This window comes from Trachinotus anak, unplaced genomic scaffold, assembly GCF_046630095.1.
Source record: "Trachinotus anak isolate AG129_WGS33_773 ecotype Australia unplaced genomic scaffold, CSIRO_AGI_Tana_v1 ptg000025l, whole genome shotgun sequence".
Classification (NCBI taxonomy): Eukaryota; Metazoa; Chordata; class Actinopteri; order Carangiformes; family Carangidae; genus Trachinotus; species Trachinotus anak.
The window spans coordinates 19,811,355-19,830,259 of record NW_027273876.1 but is presented as its reverse complement, the minus strand read 5'-3'; the positions used below and the strand labels follow the sequence as shown (position 1 = coordinate 19,830,259).

At 41.0% G+C, this 18,905-nt stretch overlaps 1 protein-coding gene and 1 long non-coding RNA gene across 6 annotated transcripts in view; one reads left to right on the top strand and one right to left on the bottom strand.

Annotated features, from left to right (window-relative positions):
* The window catches only part of rbfox3a (RNA binding fox-1 homolog 3a), a 563,670-nt gene that overhangs the window by 59,082 nt on the left and 485,683 nt on the right, over positions 1-18,905 (top strand). The window lies entirely within an intron of this gene.
* LOC139609275 (uncharacterized) lies at positions 1,852-5,329 on the bottom strand. The gene is made up of 3 exons (XR_011685193.1): positions 4,388-5,329; positions 2,249-2,404; positions 1,852-1,948 (listed from the first exon to the last, which is right to left on the bottom strand). It is a non-coding gene; the product is annotated as an uncharacterized lncRNA (long non-coding RNA).

Below are 18,905 nucleotides of genomic sequence, written 5' to 3'. Positions count from 1 at the left end.
ACTTTGGAATAAACTAATTGAATTGCTGTAATTCTGTTACATGCATTTTTTTAAAACTTTTCTCAAGTTAAATTTCTGATTCAGTACAAAGTAATTTTTTAAATTATACCTTAATCAATATATTTTCTTTGGTCAAAAGCCAAAGTATTACTTAGGTCAATATGATATTTTTTGCCTTTTTACAATAGAAATTTCACCATAAACAAAATATAATTCCCAATAATATAAGACCAGAATTCACTTAAGTGATTCACTTAAAGATAAAACTAAAAACAGGAAAATTCTCTTCAAAAGACCATTTATTTTTGATGACTCTAAAATAGACATCACCTTTAAAATAAAAAATAAAAAAAATAATAATAAAACTTGCAATCAGCAGCCAGTATAGTACGTTTTACACATTAACACTTGAAAAAAACAAAAACTTGTAGATAAAATATAATAAACTCTGCTCTTTTCATCATGTTTTTTTTAAACCTTACGAAGCCTGTAAACACATCAATTTACACATCTTAACATGTATAACTGGTTTGTACTCTTCTTTAAAACTTGAGACAGCCATTAAGTATGAAAATAGAGTTTCTAACAGTTTTAAATCTTTGCTATCCTTTGACAAAATGATCAAAATGTATGAATATCATTATTTTGAACCATTACAAGTGCAAGGTACCAAGAAAAATAAACCAAGGATAAACACAATTTCTATGGATGCAATTATGAATAAAAGCAGTTCAAGAAAAAAGAAAACATAACCATTACTAGTGCTCTTGTTGATCATTCTGAATTTAGCGTTAATCACATTTCCAGTGTTAATATCAGTGCCACAATATTTATAAAACAGAGAATATCAGAAATTATAGCCTATTTTGAATCAAAGCTGATTTTTCTCTTATTAACAGTGACCCCAAACGTCATCCTGGAATCTATTTGAACACAAGCGATTAAAACAGAACAACATGCTGTATCCAAATGCCTTTCTTTGAGCAACCCCATATTTAGAGCTTGACACTCAGACTCCACACTCTGCGTGTCATTTTCTTTGGCTCTATCTCCATGAATATTTTCTGCAGTGCATCGAAAGTGTGTTTGAGCTCACCTGGATAGCTCAAGTTTAGAGCATAGATGATGCCAAATAAGAGGGCACATCCATGTGCAACTGATGGCAGCTCTTTAAGCACCTCCACACCTTCAATGATGATGCCTATGTCACATGGTGGCTTTAACGGATCCTCCTCCTCTCTGATGACAAACACTGCCATTGTGCACTGCTGCAGCTCTCTTTCAGCATCATCCTTCTCACCAACCTGACAAAAGACAAGACATTTATTGTATAAAAAGCTATTATTGTGTATGTATGCACATAAGTCCCTCTCTCCTTTGCGTGGCATGAAGTGATGTAATCATACAGCAGAAGACCGGAAGACTTTTTCTTTCAGCTGTAGTAAACTTGTAGTGGACAGTTACTCATCGTTTCTGCCTGTGATTTTAGTTATTTTGCTTTGGAAGGGTGTTGTTGTACTCCAAGCATCATGTGAATGAAGAAAAGTAAGTACCATTTCTGTTGTACTTACATTGTGTTTGTTGTGTTGCATCTCATTAAATTCCATATTTGTATTTCTTCACTGATAGATAGGATATGTTATCATTGCATAGTTGTATAATGTTATAGGGATCATAATGTTGAATAATGTGATTATTATTGAATCTAACAGCTAGCAGCTAGCAACGGCTATCTTCCAAAAAGTTGTAACAACTGCTGTGACAAAAAAAACATTAAATATTACATACAAACATCACATACATACTTCAGTTAGAATTGTCTAATGCTAAAGTTATGACCTGCAAAACTTCTCACCAGAAACGCCTTGATGAGTTTTTGTACATAATCCCCAAGGTACAGGATGAGGCACTTCAGCAGACACTCTCTCCTTAGGTTCACATCAAGGCTCTAGGTGAGAGTGCAAACATAAACAATGCAAAAATCATGCTGTCTAAATGTGTAACTTGACTGAAGACGCAAAAACAAAAGTGCATCAATGGGAACTTAGACTTAGAGTAATTGTACAGTAATCAAACAAATGGTTTGAGCAAACCATTAAAAAAGCCTGTCAAACTCCTAAGATATACACTGTACCTTTCCACAATCAAATGTGATGACAATATGACACATGAACACTATTGCTTCTATTTACAGTGTTACTATTTACGTGATTTAACGCAAGTTTTGGAGTATTCAGCAAGTACATACCTCATCAAGAACTTTCAGCACATCACGGGTCTTCTCTCTGACAGCTCCTCCCTTGTTCCTGACGATCTCAATCAGCTTGCTGTGGTGCTTGTCCAAGGAAGCCAGGAATCGCGGTTGAAGTGGAACAGTGGTAATCCTCATAAATTCAGCATTGATCTTTATAAAACAAAATATCACAATCATGTTATTACATTAAATATTGCATAAAAAATCTGTGGTATAAGATATCTTCTTTGTGACTGCTTTGGCTAAATTTTTTTCACAGGATTCATGTGAGAGGGGATATTAATATAATTTAATTTACTGGCCACCACCTATTGCTATTGATTGAAAAATAAAATATTTAACTCATCCACTGTGAACAATGCAGGCCATCTTTCTTTCACCTCTTCCACTTCTGATTCCTTTGCCACAATTTCTTGTCTTCGCAGTGAAAAGGTTTTGTCCATGTTGTTCTTTATCACTGCACGATTGTTTCGCTTCCTCACTTCACTCAAAAGTGACAGTCTCTCATCTTCCAAATTATCTGAGGTCTCTCCAGTTGGAATGTCAGGTATGTGGTTGGCTTCTCCTCTCCTAGGTCTCTTGACTCTTTTTGCAGGCAATGCATCCTCTGGAGCTTTGGATTTCAGTGAATTTGCAAGTAATTCAGCACAACCAATGCCCTTCAGCTGGGTTCGGTAGTTGCCCATTTTTGTCTTCAGCCGCTGTTTCCATCCATAGCAACCATTGTATGAACCGGGTTCAGAGAGGCATGGATGGTTCTTGATTAGTGCTTCGGCCACATCACTGAAGTCAGCATCTGTTGGGTAGGGTTTGTATTTGTAAATCTCTTCAGCTACCTTTCTCAGAATATCTGATATTGTTTTAGGACTTGGTGCCAATGGTCTCTTGCTTGACCTATACACTGCATTTCCCTTTTCTAACTGCAGTTCAGTGTCGTAGGAGAATGTTGGTATTGGAAACTCTCTTGGCCACGCCTGGGTTCTTGTAGAGACAGAGCTGGAAGGTGAGGACAGGAGCTCTGTGTCATCAGTTTCAGTAGACACTACATCATCACAGACAGGGATGATTTGGCTATCATCAACAGCAACACTGGAAACAAGATAGATATGTTCAAGCTTCAGTAAGAGTGAAGCAATTTTGAGCACTGCATTATGTGTCAAATCATTTAAATCAGAACTTGAATCATCCAAGTCCTCTGTACTTACATCTGAGCGCTCAATATCAATCTGGACACTGTCATGGCATTCAACCCAAAGACCTCCACTTGACCCCTGTTTCACAAGTATTTCGGGCTTCAAGTCATTTACTGTGTAGTTCTTATGATTTCTGCTTCTGTGAGTTCTAAATGAACCATAAATATTTGTTCTGTAAGAACAACCCTTAAACACACAATCAGCTGTTTCACTATTTTTAAGATGTTGAATTATATGCTGAAAATAGCCTGTTAAATTCGAATGTTCATTGAAGTGGCATAAAAGACACTTAAATGTAGTCAGTTCAGGTTGGCTGGTTGGCTGATGAGATCTGGACAAGTGAGTCAAAAGTGCCTTCCAGGTTTTACAGGTACATGGGCAGTTCAAATAGATACATGGATAAGAATGGTGGCGCCCATAATGTCTGTGTTCAAGCTTGTAATGTTTTAGGAGCTCAGATCTTCATGAGACACAGGCACCACAGTCTTTGCATTTCCACATTCACTGGAAGAGTAGAAAAGAAAAAGAAGATCCGCCTTACCCATTTGGCACTTAATGCAATTGACAAAATGCCGCATGGTAGATGGTTCATTTGCATTTGCATTTAATCTAATGAAACAGTTGTTTGTTATCAAGTTACTTGAGCAGGAAAGCAACACCCATAAAAGCTAGTAGTTATTCATTTCATTATATGAATTCAGAGTATTTAAATGTAGTATTGAAATGTGAATCTTATGAATTGATCACACCATTTCCATTTTTAACATTATTTAAAACTGCATGAAATTATTTTCCTTTTTTTGTTATTGTCTGATAAAATTGAGGTCATTTCTTTTTGCAATTAGTGAAATATAACAAATATAACAAACATGTCAATGACACTAATGACACTTAAACATCTATGAAAACAATTTCCACAGTCCTTCATTTAGGGACTTACCTACTGCGACCTTTTCAGGAGCAAATGTGTAAACAGAAACGAAAGATTTCACATTTAGTTTGTTGGGACAGTTAGCATTGTCCATGTTGTCACTACAGACCCCAATTTATTAGACCTTAGGCATTCTGGTATTGTACTATAGTGGATTATACTGACAGATGAGAGAATGGAATATAAACTCTTCCTGTTCTGTGGATCCTTTGATACTGGGTCTCACTGAATGAATAAAATATTAATTGTCAGCATTTTTTCACATTTACTCTGCATGGTATTTTATTTTGGAAAAAAAGTGGCTTCAAATATACCCGCTCATAAACTGCATATCACACCTTGACAATGGAGTGACACGCAAACAGCCAATCATCTAACAGATAATCCCACATGTCCTCCCTGCTTGGTTCATTCAAACAGCCTATCATATCCCTGGACATTCCGACCTGACAGGCAAACAGCCAATCATTTAACAGCTGTGAAATTCGGTTGCAGCACCATAGCCATGTGTGTTTGTTGACTACAGAACAGTGTGTAGTGAGAACACGAGCGCTGTCTGAGAGAAACAAAAAAGGACGTGTAGTGTTAAATGTATTAATGGGTAGACTACTATTCTCAGTCTGCCCCAATTTTGAAGCAGCGACGGGAATAATTAATATGTGCCGAACACTGCATCATAACAGTAAACTCACAATAAACTCCCTCACATTGTCACACTCTGTCTCCCCTGCCCGCAAATCACAATTACTTAACAGTGCACTAACCACTGCAGAGTTTCACCGGCTTCATCTCTGCTGCAGAGACAACGCTATGCGCGTGCGCGTGTGTGGCGGGGCCTGGCTGCAGCCCACCTGAACAAAACGTGGCCGTGTGTGTGTGTGTGTGTGTGTGTGTGTGGCGGGGCCTGGCTGCAGCCCACCTGAACAAAACGTGGCCGTGTGTGTGTGTGTGTGTGTGTGTGTGTGTGTGTGTGTGGCGGGGCCTGGCTGCAGCCCACCTGAACAAAACGTGGCCGTGTATGTGTGTGTGTGTGTGTGTGTGTGGCGGGGCCTGGCTGCAGCCCACCTGAACAAAACGTGGCCGGGCAGACCCGCTCCCGTTTCTAGTTCAGCACATTCAAGCCTTATCACAATAACTTAAGCATAGTTGTTGCTAATGTTTTGTGCAAACGTCTCGGTTTAGCTAGCATTAGCGTTACTGTTAGCGCACAAAATACAACGCCAGTCTTTAGATAATGTCAGTTCTCCATTCTGCCACTAACCATAAATGTGCATGGATAGACCATGTTGCACTAAAACGTTGCACAATTTTGAATTCTTACCTTGTTTTAAAGAGTTTCCGCACGGCTGACTGTCCACACCTGTGGGCCACACTTTATGCGACGAAACAATCATGGCGGACTGCAACATCGAAAAGAGCGGTCTGACGTGACGTCACATGGTCACGTGACAGGAAAACCTCTGGTTTGAAGCGAAAATATCATTTAAGTAGAAGTGTTTCTTTTAATTTTGTCCACAGGCAGTGTGATTTGCTTTGAAGCAAACTGAAAACATCAGTTTTAAACAGGAAAGCATATTTTTTCATTAAAATACTCTTTAAAGGAATGACACAGTAGTTTCACTTTTTTCAGTGTTGATTTGCTTTCTGATTCCCTGTAATGTTGACACTTGAGGGAGCTATAAAAAGTTTTGCTATTGCCACATAGCTAACGTTGGCATTAACAGCTGTTTAGTTCCCAGTAAAGAAGAAATGTTGGGAGTCTCTTTTCTTCTGCTGAAATTAGCATGCCAACCTGCTAGCCCCAAAGCCCAAGAACCCAAGTTCAGGAAAACTTACAAATAGCCCCTTTAATGGTAACATACCATAAACCCACTGTTGTGGTAAAACAGAACATATGATGTAATGAATTTAAAAAAAGTTAGATATATTAAAATAATATTTTCAAGGCGAGCATAATAATATATTACTAATATACTACTAAGATAATGTTACTGTGCTATGATTAATATTTTGTTTAACATGGTTTTCCCACAGTGGCTATGCTAATACAAACTCCTGCTCTCTGACAAGGGTTCGTTGACAGGTGAAAGAGCTGAGTGTATGAAGGTGGTTAGCGTTCGAGGAAACATCAGAGAGACTCAGTCATGTGTTAGAGTAGTTAGCATCTTTTATTTGTTTATGTTGTTTGTTAGCTTGTAACCGACAGTTGCTGACACAGTGTTAGTGGCTGTGCTAATGGAAACTCTCTCTCTGTACTGACAAGGTTTAGGGTTTATTTTGTCCACACCCATCCTTGCAAGTTGACTGGTTCCTTAGGTTCATGATGAATGAATTCCCAGTGGATTTATGATGATATGTCTTGTATTATATCAAAAAATACCATAAGAACATGTTAACAAGGTCACAAACATGATATTCATTGAAGAGGGTCTTTAAAACCTACCAGACATACTGTGTTTCTTTGGGCTCCAGTAAACCAGTCAGAAATGGATCATGGTTTATTTCAGTGTTATATTTAAAGGCCTTTATTTGTTGTTCTGTTAGATAAGTAACATCCTGGATTAAATGAGAGATCTAGTGTGATTATTACTGTTTCAAAACTTATCCACGCAAACAAGAAAAGATATTGAAGCAAGAACCAGAGGCTGGTTTTATGTCATATTATAAACACAGAAACAATGGCACACAGTCTGAGTTTGATCTCGGCAGAGCGGCTTGACTCTCAATCAAAATGTCAAACGACTGCACTGTTTCATGCTCTCATTATGACAATATTTGGACTTTGTACTGCCCCAAAAAGCCCAACTGAATGTTTATCCCTCCAGAAGACACTGAAAAGAACCATACAAAATAATTTTTATATCGAGTCCATTTGTGATGAGGATGAAATGTCACAGCCAGCTCTGAGGAATATGCCTGGTGGTTGTTGTATTGTTGTTGAGGCATTTTCCCCAATCATGACTTCACCTTCATTGTATCGAGTTCCAATGCTGGTGAAAAAGTGGGAAAAAATTGAGCGGGACAATGTGGGAATAGCCCTGATTTCTATGTGGGACCAGAAAAAAAAAAAAGCAGAGCGATGGGACTGCGCAGAGGAAAACGAGGGAGGGGGGCAGTACCCACAGAAGAGAAATGAAACAAGTGGATATGAAATGATATTTGATGCTATGAGGTTTTCTATTGGAGACTGAGAACATGGAGCTTTTCAACGTGCTGGGCTTCTCTCCCCATAGGCTGGCTAGGGGCTCTCGCTTTCAACACAGCCCTCTCAAGCTTTACAACACAACAGCAGTTCAAATGGGACACGAATCCAAGCCGGCAGCTCCTCTTCATCCCCCGGCTAATTACCTGCAGCGTGACCGTATGCTTATTAAAATTCCCCCTAAAAAAAGTTCTGAGTTGTTTGCAGTCCTGACAACGCAACAAGGAACCAAGGGAGCTCAAAGCAGAGAAACAAGCTGCCTTGAAATCCTCCCCTCCATCCCACTTCTTTTTTTTTTTCTTTTTTTTTTTTTTAGCTTTTTGGAGAGTGAGGAAAATTATGAAAATAGTCCACAGGGAGAAAAGTGGCAGCCTGACATTGCGGTAATCTGGTGTAAAATTGGCTGAAATTGTAAATTCAGAAATAAACAAGGCAAGTGTGAGAAGTGATGATGCTGCAGTCTGCTGTAATGAATAATTCCACAGTCTGTTTCTCATTCTGTTCAATGGATCAGGGGGAGATGCTCCCTGTCCTCATTACTGACAGTTGTAATTCTGACCCAGTCTCCAGACCTATGGCAAGTTACATTCCTGGTATTTAAAGTTACGAACAAACGCTCTTTCAGACGTTGTTGTTCATTGTTGCATTGTTGGGGATATATTCTCTATGTTGGCTGAAATGGTTCCTGCGACATAAAAGTGCAAATGACATTTAAACAAAGAATTCCTGTCCTTCTCTGTGTAGGCCACGGACTAAACTCCATGACAAGATTTATTTATCCTAATGAAAAAGCCTCTCCACAAAGCGCCTTTCAGAACGACCCTCCAACCTTACAAAATGTCTAACAACGATGTTAAACTTATCTCTTCCCAGCTCTTTATGAAAGAAGCAGTGATTTATTACGTGGATCAAAGAAACTGCGGTTTACAATTAATTGCGTGTAAGAGTTCTTTAATACTGTGGTTAAAAATATGTCCCTTTAGTGATAGGGGCTGCATGAATTAGAATTAATTCCTGTTTAATTGTTCCTATATTTCAGTGGCTGTAATGGTGGTTGCTGGGCTGAGGTAATTTATTTCCTACTTAGGATGAGAGATGGTCCGTGGCCGAGGCTGCCAGGGGAGGAGTGGTTAATTGCAGTAGATTGCCTTATCTCCTTGTAATTATGCCTGTCTCTTTGGAGTTCCCTTGCTCCAAATGGCCAATCGATAATATCAGACCACAGACGAGGAGGACGAGGCAGAGGCAGAGATGTGGGTCCCAGACCAGACTTTGGGTTTATGGAAGGCAGTGGCTCTGGACCGCAGATAGCAGGGGCTTAGGGACTAAATCATATCAAAGGCACTGAGTTAAATGCTTTGGTTTTGGAGGAAGAGCATTCACTTTGATTAACTTCACCTAACACCCACACAGCACCCAGGAGAAACGCACTACATCGCTGCTGTCATGTCAAACACTCTTCAGCAGACTTAAAACAAAAGTATCATGGTGTGAACACACAGCAGCACACGGTGTATTAAACACAAATGGCTTGATGAGGCTTAACGGGCTGAATACCGAGTGCTAACCGTCCAGTCTGAGGTGTGTAGGGCTGTGTGTGGTTTTTCTGTAGCAGCCTGGTGTCATTTACATGTGAATTAATAACACTGAATATGGTGGATGGTGGTTTGGATCCGGTCTGGTTCGGATCCTATGGGGTCCTGAATGCACCCTTGAGGACCTCTGCCTCAGACTCCAATCATGTAACATGTAGTAAACACTGTCTGTGAGGGGCCAGTGGGTCTGTAGCATCAGACAATGACAGCGCGGTCAGACTCATGTCAGCCACATAGGGTCAGGAGGAAATGACTGCAGTGTGGAGGTCAATATGACGCGGTAGGAGGCAAATATTCAAGAGCAGCAACAGTCACATCCCACTGTTTTGCTATCAGTCCAGCAAGGCCTGGGTGGTCAATGCCAAATGGTTGCAAGGTGTGTTTGTGTTTAGGTGGGAGGGGGTCGACTAGAGTCAGAGAGAGATCAAGGATGATGGGAGGGTGGAGGGATGGGGGATCAGTCTGAGGTGTCCTATTGACTGGACTGTGTTCGTATGGAGCAACAGAGGCTTGGACTCACAGGACAGTTTAATCACATGCATTTCCAATGGAGTGCATCCATCTACACACATCTACACACTGTGTTTTATTTGAAGTGTTGACATCCATAAGAAGATATATTTGTGTTTTTAAGAACCAAACCATCTAAGTCTCCTCTGTCAGGCTTCTCTCTGAAGCTCTAGTAACAACAGGTCAGTGAGCCAATCAGAAGAAAGGCTCTGAGCCAGCTGAACCAGCTTTTTAATTGAAATAGACATGGACATCTCACCTTGAGCAATATGGGACCTTTAAAGTCTAATTCATACACACAAATCTATGTTTCTTAAACAGCCGGCTTAACAACTGCTCAACCAAAGAGTTTGGCTTTCCGTTTGTCTTTTGAGTGAATTTGAGAACTGCATACAGAACTTTAAGAACTCTTTGAGGACGAACCAAGATCAGAAATCTTTGAAAGGCCACCCAAGGCCCTGGGTGGCTCCTTTTGTCTCACGTTTCTTCTTCATCTCCTTCCTCTCTCACTTTTCATTTTCTTTAAATATGTGTGTGTTATATATATATATATATATATATATATATATGCATATTTAGCTCTTAAAAATCACTTGAATATAAACTCTGCTCTTGATATAGACTGTACATGAGGTTGTGATTGTAATGTGATGTCTGCAAGTAGATCCTGTTGCCCATAGGGCTTATTAGTGATAATTCCTGATCCTTTTGCATAATAATAGCAAAGGCCTCTGAAAGAAAGATGAAAGTGCTTTGGACTGAGCTGCTACTTTCAAATGCAAAAGGATTGGAAACCTGACTGATCACAACTACCTCACTCCTCCTTTTTCTGCCTCGGAAAGAAAAAAAAGTTCTTGTGCATTATCACTGCTGATTGCTCTCAGCTACATTCAAGCATTTTCCATAAACTCGGAGGCTTCGTCAAACTCTCTTTTCGCTCCTTCTTATTTAGACCCACAGTCTGAACAGACAAGGACAAAGCACAGGGCTTTTATAATGGTGAAACCCACCACAGCACTCTACCCGCTTACACCGTTTCCACAATCATCTCCATTACCACTCTCCAGCAGGTAATTGACTTCTAGACACATTTGCTTCAGTGTTAACGCTACTTTAGCTCTTTTCTAAAGACGGGGGTTCGGGGCCCTTTGAAGTGGCTGCAGGTTCGGGTTTAAAAGCCCTCGGCTTCTGTGCCGCTGATTGAGAGTCAGCCTCTGTCAGTGTCAGAGTGGGAGGTGGAGGCGGGTAGTTGCATTGGGAGCCGCCGCAACCTTTATCAGTGGGCCTCCTTCAAAGAGCAGATAGGGTTTTGTGATAATGAGAGGGTGGTGTGGAGGGATAAAAAAAAAGAAGAGAAGAGCTGAAAGTGTCACAGAGCAGTGTAATTGTGAGAGAACTGGCTGCCATCACTCCCGAGGTTCAGGGACAGCGTTTGTCAGCGATGCCATCCAGCAAACAGTAATTTTCCAGCACATTCTCTCTGTCTGAGGTGACACAAAGGGGCTGAGGGCAGAGAGGGAGAAAAAGAGACAGCCAGATATACTTAGAGCAATCAATGCCCTATTGGACCCCATGCTGGGTCCACGGTGGCAGATGGAGTAGATGGCTGTGCAAATGAATGGTAGGTGTGAAGTGTACATTAGTTTGTGTGTCTACGCTCAGCATTCAATATATATCTTTGAACTTTCTCAGCTTTTTGCCAGTAGCAAGGAATTTAAAAAAAAATGTATGTGGGATAACTTTGTGCACACCATGCAATTTAGCACATGTGAGCAGTCTCAGCTCCAACACACAACATTTCAATAGTAATATTTTGAACAATCAGTGCTGCCCACATGGTACACTCTCCTCACATGATTTCATGATCTCCTTTGTTATCCACTTCTGATCACATTTTACACTGCTGCGCTGCAAAGATGCAAAATCATTTGCAAAACAGTACAATTTTAGTGTGTGTGTGATGAAACAGTATTGGATCACGGGAGTTGTTGTCTTCACCACCATTGCCTTAAGCTACTCCCGGTTTGTATTTCTTCAGTGTCAGTTGTTCAGGAGGTTTTTACCTGGAGCTGAATTATCTGCAGATTATAAACAGACCCGGTAATTATAACCGTTAAAAGCACTGACAGAGGTTTCATATTTAAAGTCAGTGATTCACTGATGCCTTACAGCAGACACCGGATAGGAAGGGTTGGGAGCTTAGATTGCTAATCTAACTAACTGCTAATTTATGAACCAGGCATTCAGGAGTTTTTTTACCAGCAGCCAAATTATCCACAGAGGTGTCCACCTCAATAAAACTTGTAGAAATAAAGCAGTATCACTCTAAAACATCAGTGATTCACCAATGCTTCTCAGCAGAGACCATGTCTTGGAATGGCTGGAAACTAAGACTCCTTACCTTTGTTTCTCTGATAACTTATGAACCAGATGTTCACTTGTGTTTTTACCAAGTGGAACACCACGTAGCCACTAATCCAACAAGCAGGAAAGTCCTGGCCAGGACTCTTTACTGCATGTCATTCCCCTTCTCTTTGTCACTCTTTACTGGTTTTTAGCGGTTACAGCAGAAGTGAATGTTCAAAAAGTTACATATTATAACTTTAAAACAGAATGATCTTAAAAAAATGTTGGAAAACTCCTTTTTTTCCCACATGTTAAGGCCTATCATTGTGATAAACCTATGATAGGAACTTGTCTCTGTCTGATTGTGCACTAATAGATTAAAATCATGGCAAAAAACTGGTGTATAAAAATGAATAGCTGGTTAGCAACAGGAAGAATAGAAAGGAAAGAGTCAAGAAACAGGTGGTGAATCGTCAAGTGATCTCCCTCCCCTGTCAAACAAAAAAGATTTTGTTTTGTTCAATTTGATGGTTATCATTACAATAAAAAGTGCTCTGGGAATGTATAATTTGGCCTCCGTGTTGTTATGGAGTTGGATGTGGGTCACATGACGTTGCTCCCTATTTTGAATAAACTTTGCGGGAGAGAGATCTTCATCAGGGCCAGATGGGCTCAGACCCTCAACTACACGATTCATTGTCACAAATATATCTGGGTTCAATGCAAAATAGGTTTTGTTGTAAATCAAAAGGTACAATAAAACCAAGCTGGACCCTGAGGAGCAAACTGAACCATCTCAGTTGTCTCAGTTTCTCTCCTCCTTCTGTGGGTCTAATTGGAAGTGCACTCCTATCACCACACCTCCTTAACCTGGACACCATTGTTTCATGCTTACGGTACTTTCCACCATGATTAGCTGTTCTCTGATGATTAATGGTGTCTACATTGCTCAGCTGCTGCATATTAAATGCAATCTTGTACCACTTGGTTACATACACCCTTATATTCTGCGACTTCTCCCTGGCAGTGCTTTCAGCAATGCTTGTTGCTGCTGGAAGTAGTCATGTTGTAAATACAACAACATTTTACAATATAATTTGTGATATGATTATGATATGACTACCTTTGCTGCTAAAAAAGTATTATTTATGATACGATATGACAAACTTACTGGGAACATGGTGATGATGTGGAAAGAGTTGAGGAACACAAGCAGTCAGACGACCAGACAGGCTGAGAACAAACCAGGTTTCTTATTAGCTTCCATATTCTGAAGAGAAAACAAAGATATTAGAATTATTCCCCAAACTGTCTGCTGTAAATATCCATCACAGTTTAATCACAGGAAGATCCACTCCCTGCTTCAGCTTGGCCTGTGCCTACACTTCTAATGAGGGATTATTACCAACAAGGGACCACAGCGTCATTTCAGGTGTGCTCACTTTCAGTTTGACCTCCAAATAAAGTGGCTCATTTATTTCCAACTTGTGTGATCATTTCTTCTTTTGAGTGTTGTCACAGTGTTCTCAGCAGTTAACCTGCTGAGTGCAGTCTTATCCCAACTGACAGAAATAACTACATAATGTAATTTTAATTTAGATTTTATTATTTATCATAATAATTAAATAAATACTTAGAAGTTGGAATAAACTGGAATTTTCTGGAACACTTAAAAGTTTCAGATTGAATTCTGATGTCTGTAGGGAGAGTCCACTGACCAACACCACCTCAGCCTCCACATTTCCATCTCAGTCCAGAAAGGCCGCATTAGCTCCCTTTATGGCTCTGACTGTGGACGTAAATCATGTGCAGCAGTATTGATTGAATATGAACATAATTCTTAGGGATACAGAACCAGTGTGATGCGTGTGTCTGTGTGTACTGCCCCTCACCAGCTCTTCAGCAGGTCGAGCGACTTGTCAGCCCCCTGTGTGAGCTCTCACACTGGGTCAGGTGGGTGTGGTTGGCCTGGTGAGGTGGGTGTCTCTGCGGCCCCAGCCTCGTTATGCCGAGCAGCAGTAATGGATGTCAACAGGCTGGCCTCCTCTTACTGTGTCAACATTAATCACCAGGCCTGGACGCCACCCGCCCACACTGCTCTGCTTAACATTCACAACACAGGGTCAGCCACCAGGCCAGCCACAGATGTTCACACACACACAAACACACAGATTTTCTCACCTTTGCACCTTTTCTTACTAACTTTCCTCTTCCTGTCACTGCTCTCTCCTCAGTTGTCTCTCATCCTGACTCTTTTTCTTTTCCTCACTCACTGCTTTGTATTTGATTACTCCCCCACCCCCCTCTTCAATATTGCCCCCAGTCTCTGCCCCCTCTCCACCTACCAGTTAATCACTGTTGCCAATTACAAGCCCAGCAGTTGCTCTGCCAATGTAAATGAGAGATTTTTAGAGCCAAGGCCAGAACTTCCATGTGTATGCACACACAAACACACACACGTTTGGATTTTATCTGTAATTTAATCTAAAGTCAAATTTTCTCTTAACTGTAAGCATAAGATTAACAACTTGAATCTAACAATGCATCTTTGTCATGATCACTGGAGCCGACAAAGGAGAACCCAGAAGCACGACAAAGAGGCAGGCGAGTAGCAAGGGAAGATCAGTTTACTTAGTCCAAAAAACAGGCAGAGTCAAAACCAGGAGATCAGAATCAGGCAAACAAATCCGACAAGGAGCAGGCAGGTATCCGTAGTCCAAGAAAACAGGCAAAACGGGGTCAGAGCAGGAAGGCAGTACTAGGAAATGCTGGAAAGCTTGGCAACGTAGAACACAAGACAATCTGGCAGGGAACAAATGAAAATGGACTGGTATATATACTGAGGAACTAATGAGTAAATGGACGAGGAGGAGATGGGCGGGGAAACCCAGGTGAGGGAAATGAGTAGATTGTATGGCAGGGAGGGAAGGCAGGATCTGAAATGACAGGAGAGTTAGTGAAACTACGTTACAATCTTGTTTGGAGGGGAATATTAAAGTCTGCTCCTCTGAACACCCTCATAGCTGAGCATGGTCAGATCTGGACTGTATATAGAAACACATGACTTACAACATTCACTACAATGTCTATATAAAGTGCGTGGCAGTGCAAATATGCGAACTAACGTATATGATCTACTTTCAGATCAATCATACAGATTGTGTCATTATGAGCTTCCATATTTAGATATTCAATTGTCTTCAATCACTGCTACCAGCCTGTGTTAACTGTTCAACAGCTAGCATGCTAACTACAGCTGGCGACAGCTTGGCGAGCTTGGTGTAGCGGGGAAACATACCAGTTCTCGTTCTCCACCTGAGCAGAACAGGAACCACTGTCACCAGCTGCAGTCCAAGATGGTGGAGTTACAATGTTGGCAGGGAAGGAGGAGGCGGGACGAGCCAGGGCAACGACTGAACTTCCTAATTAAAATACCTACATATAGCACCTCGTAAATAAATAACAGTGCAGTGTAAACAAATATGATGATAAAATTTGTAAACAGGAGACAGCTATGTAGGCAAAGAATGAACATCCAAACATCCAAAAGAAGCGCAAAGGTAGGTGTCACAACTTCCAGTCATGACTTTCAGAATGAAATCAGAGCAGAGACAGGTCCTGATTCAGATCAGAGATTGAAATTCTGCAGAAAAACATTCTCATATTGATCTCTTGGACAAATTGTTCACTCCTAAGTTAAGTATTTGCATTGGGAAGGACAAAATGGTATCAGAACATCTCTAATAGCTTGTAGCCTGACTTCTCTTCTTCTGACAGGTTGAGATATATGACTGTCTTGACAGTGTAGGGGCCACAATCTAGACAAAGGTTTTCTCTTACATGAGCTTTGAGGATTTAGACTCACAACTGCAGCTAATTTCAAATCAAAGCTGAAACTGAATTTGAAATGTATTAATCTGCAGGTAACTATACAACAAAAAAGGCAAATATTCCCAAAACAAAAGCAGCACAGTTGAGGCACAACAAAAGGCAGGATATCCAAAAAGCTGCTTTCTGGTATCGTTCATTATATTATATTGAATATGTGCATTTTATCAAGGTGGAATATTTTAATGGTAAACTGCCTTTGTGTGTGTGTGTGTGTGTGTGTGTGTGTGTGTGTGTGTGTTTGTCAGTGTGCATGCATGTGTGTGTGTCCTTACATAGTGTCAGCCTGTGCAGTGTCTCTGGGTCTTCCTGCTAAGCCCCAGGCGCTGCGCTCCATTAGCACCAGGCTCATGGAGCTGCTTGGCATTCAGGGGTCTTTGGGGCCGGCACCATCCCAGGAGACAGGGCGTTACCTGGGGGGGGGGTTAATGAACCCTGGGCTTGGCCCTGCCTGCAACATTAATTGTTTCTGCAGCCCTGGCAGACGTCTGCATTTTCTCTCCTCTCCTCAGCTGTAGATAACGTCTGCACCATGTTGTGAGTTTTTCATTTGCACCAAGATGAATTGGCTTTGCTTGTATTCATTTTAAAGCAAGGGAGGGCGAGGAGAATTTGTGTGGTTTCTCGCAGTGCTGGGTGATTTCTCTCTCTGCAGCTCCCTCCATTATGCTTGCTCTCTGTGTGCACTGAGGCTTGCTGATCTGCCTGTGGAATATGGAGGCAGATAATATCTCTGAGGATGAATTATGGTGATACGGTCAGCATGTTGCTGTTTGGCCACTGGCGTACACACATGCACAGCCCACGACTGTTTGCTGAAGAAAGCACTCACGCATGCACACATGCACACACACACACACACTTTTACAAACACACAGGAATGTAATACTCTGTCCCTAACAAGGCAGTGAAGTGCTGTGGCGGAGTAGACAGACTTACTCAGGCTTAACTCTGACATAATGCTATGACCAGGTTATATACAAGTGCTCTGCTTAGTGTTGCTTTGTGCTTGTAAACGTCATCTGAATGAAGACGTGCTAAAGGCTAGCTGAAGGAGCTAGCAGCCTATGCAATGTAACACCTCTGACCACACCAGTATAACAGCCATCTGTGATATTGGGTGTGGTCAGCGATGTAACTGTACTGTAGATGGAGTTAATGGTGGGTCGTTGTGAAACGTTGATATTATCATTGGTAGCTGTGTTAAACTGGTCTGCAGTGAAGCTGACAGGCTAACGAGTCCTAAACCTAAATCGCCAACATAACAACTTATATATTTGTCCCTACCTTTGGAAACGACCCACGGTCCAAGCCATAATTTCAGTGGTAGGTGCAAACGGACCATTGTCGTCATGGTAACAAGCATACAACTCATAAGAGCGTACCAGCAGCAGGCCACTAGACCTTCATTGTGGGAACAATAATTACATAATAACAATAATTTGATGAAATGGTTAAGTAGGATTTATAGGAGTTGTTGTCTCCGCCACCATTTATTGCTGTTAGCTTCACCCAGTTAAGATTTCCTCAGGGTTAACTGACAGGAGATTTTCACCAGGAGCCAAATTATCCACAGAGGTCTCCTACTTCCCAAAAAAAACCCCAGTGATCAAAACTGGTAAAAATCACGGAATAAAGCACTTTCAGATAAAAGTCGAGATGAGCTGCTGCTAACATTTGCTCAGCTCATTTCTTTGATAAAATAGTGTCCAGATGTCTGGTGACTGAAATCCTTCATCTGCTTAAAATGCATCGTCAAAAAGATCCAAAAAGTGTATAACGATGAGTCTTGAAATAAAAAGTCTGACAGGAAACCACAACTGACCCATGTAAAAAGGGAATATGATGTCACTGACAGGTGACCAAATGAAATGGACTGTTAAACATATGTTATATAAATATGTGTGTGTATATATATATATGTATTATAGGGAATGAGTTGTGTGTTTGATGCTGGATCTTTCTGCATAAAGTTTCAATAATCATCAGCTGTTGCCAGAAGTTCCTGTTTATTCTATTCAGGTCTACACTCAGGCATTTTCCAAATGCTGAATGACAGTTCATTGAGAGGTCAGGCATCATTACACCATCTCCCTGCTTCTAAACTATACTTTTCCTTCACATTAACTTTTTGAGACAGTCTGTGCTTTCACAGCTCCTCAGTATTTTCATCCGTCGTTTTGCTTGAGTTGTGTGTTGCGAACAAGGTCAAGAGAGTCATAAATCAATTCAGAAACACAAAAAGTTGTCAAAAGGTAACCCACACAATGATGCTCTGCTCCCTTTTTCCTTTGCTAAGTACTTCTAAATTGTTATCACCCTCAAAGGACAATTTGTTCTTCATATTACAAAGCACACAGAGCGAGACAAAAGGCTTTACAGTCACAACATAGACAACACTGCTCGTTTTAACATAGAAAATGTGCCATCCGCTGCTTCTGTATCCTCCATAACACCATTAAATGATCTGCTTAGGTTTATACACCACGACTAGCAAACGGCTTTTCTTCCACACAACTGTTTTATGGCATCATTGAATGCACATTACCGTGGAGGTTTGGGGCCTGCGCGTTGAGGGTTCACTGTATGTGCACGCTCACTGGCACTGTCAAGCTGGCAGCCGGCGCTGTTGAATATCCTGTGCTGATACATTGGCTGCATGTTTGTGTTCATATTGGACTGACCTTGTCCACGAGGCCAGTCTAGACCATCGCCCACTCTCTGATCGCTGGCTCATCACTGACTATATGGTCGTAAGAAATAGAATTATTTCACTCATGTGTTTATGTAATTACATAATAATGACATTTATATGAAAATATGTTCCAGTGTTTGTATGTATCTATTTGCACAGTGGTGCACACCTCCTGTAGTCTCTGCTCTGTGCGGGTGTAATCTTGCTGGTAATAGTGCATACTATCAAACAGGCCCAGATGGGGGATGGCTCAGCACAGGGCTGTTTACCCTCTGTCACTGATCGCCAGGG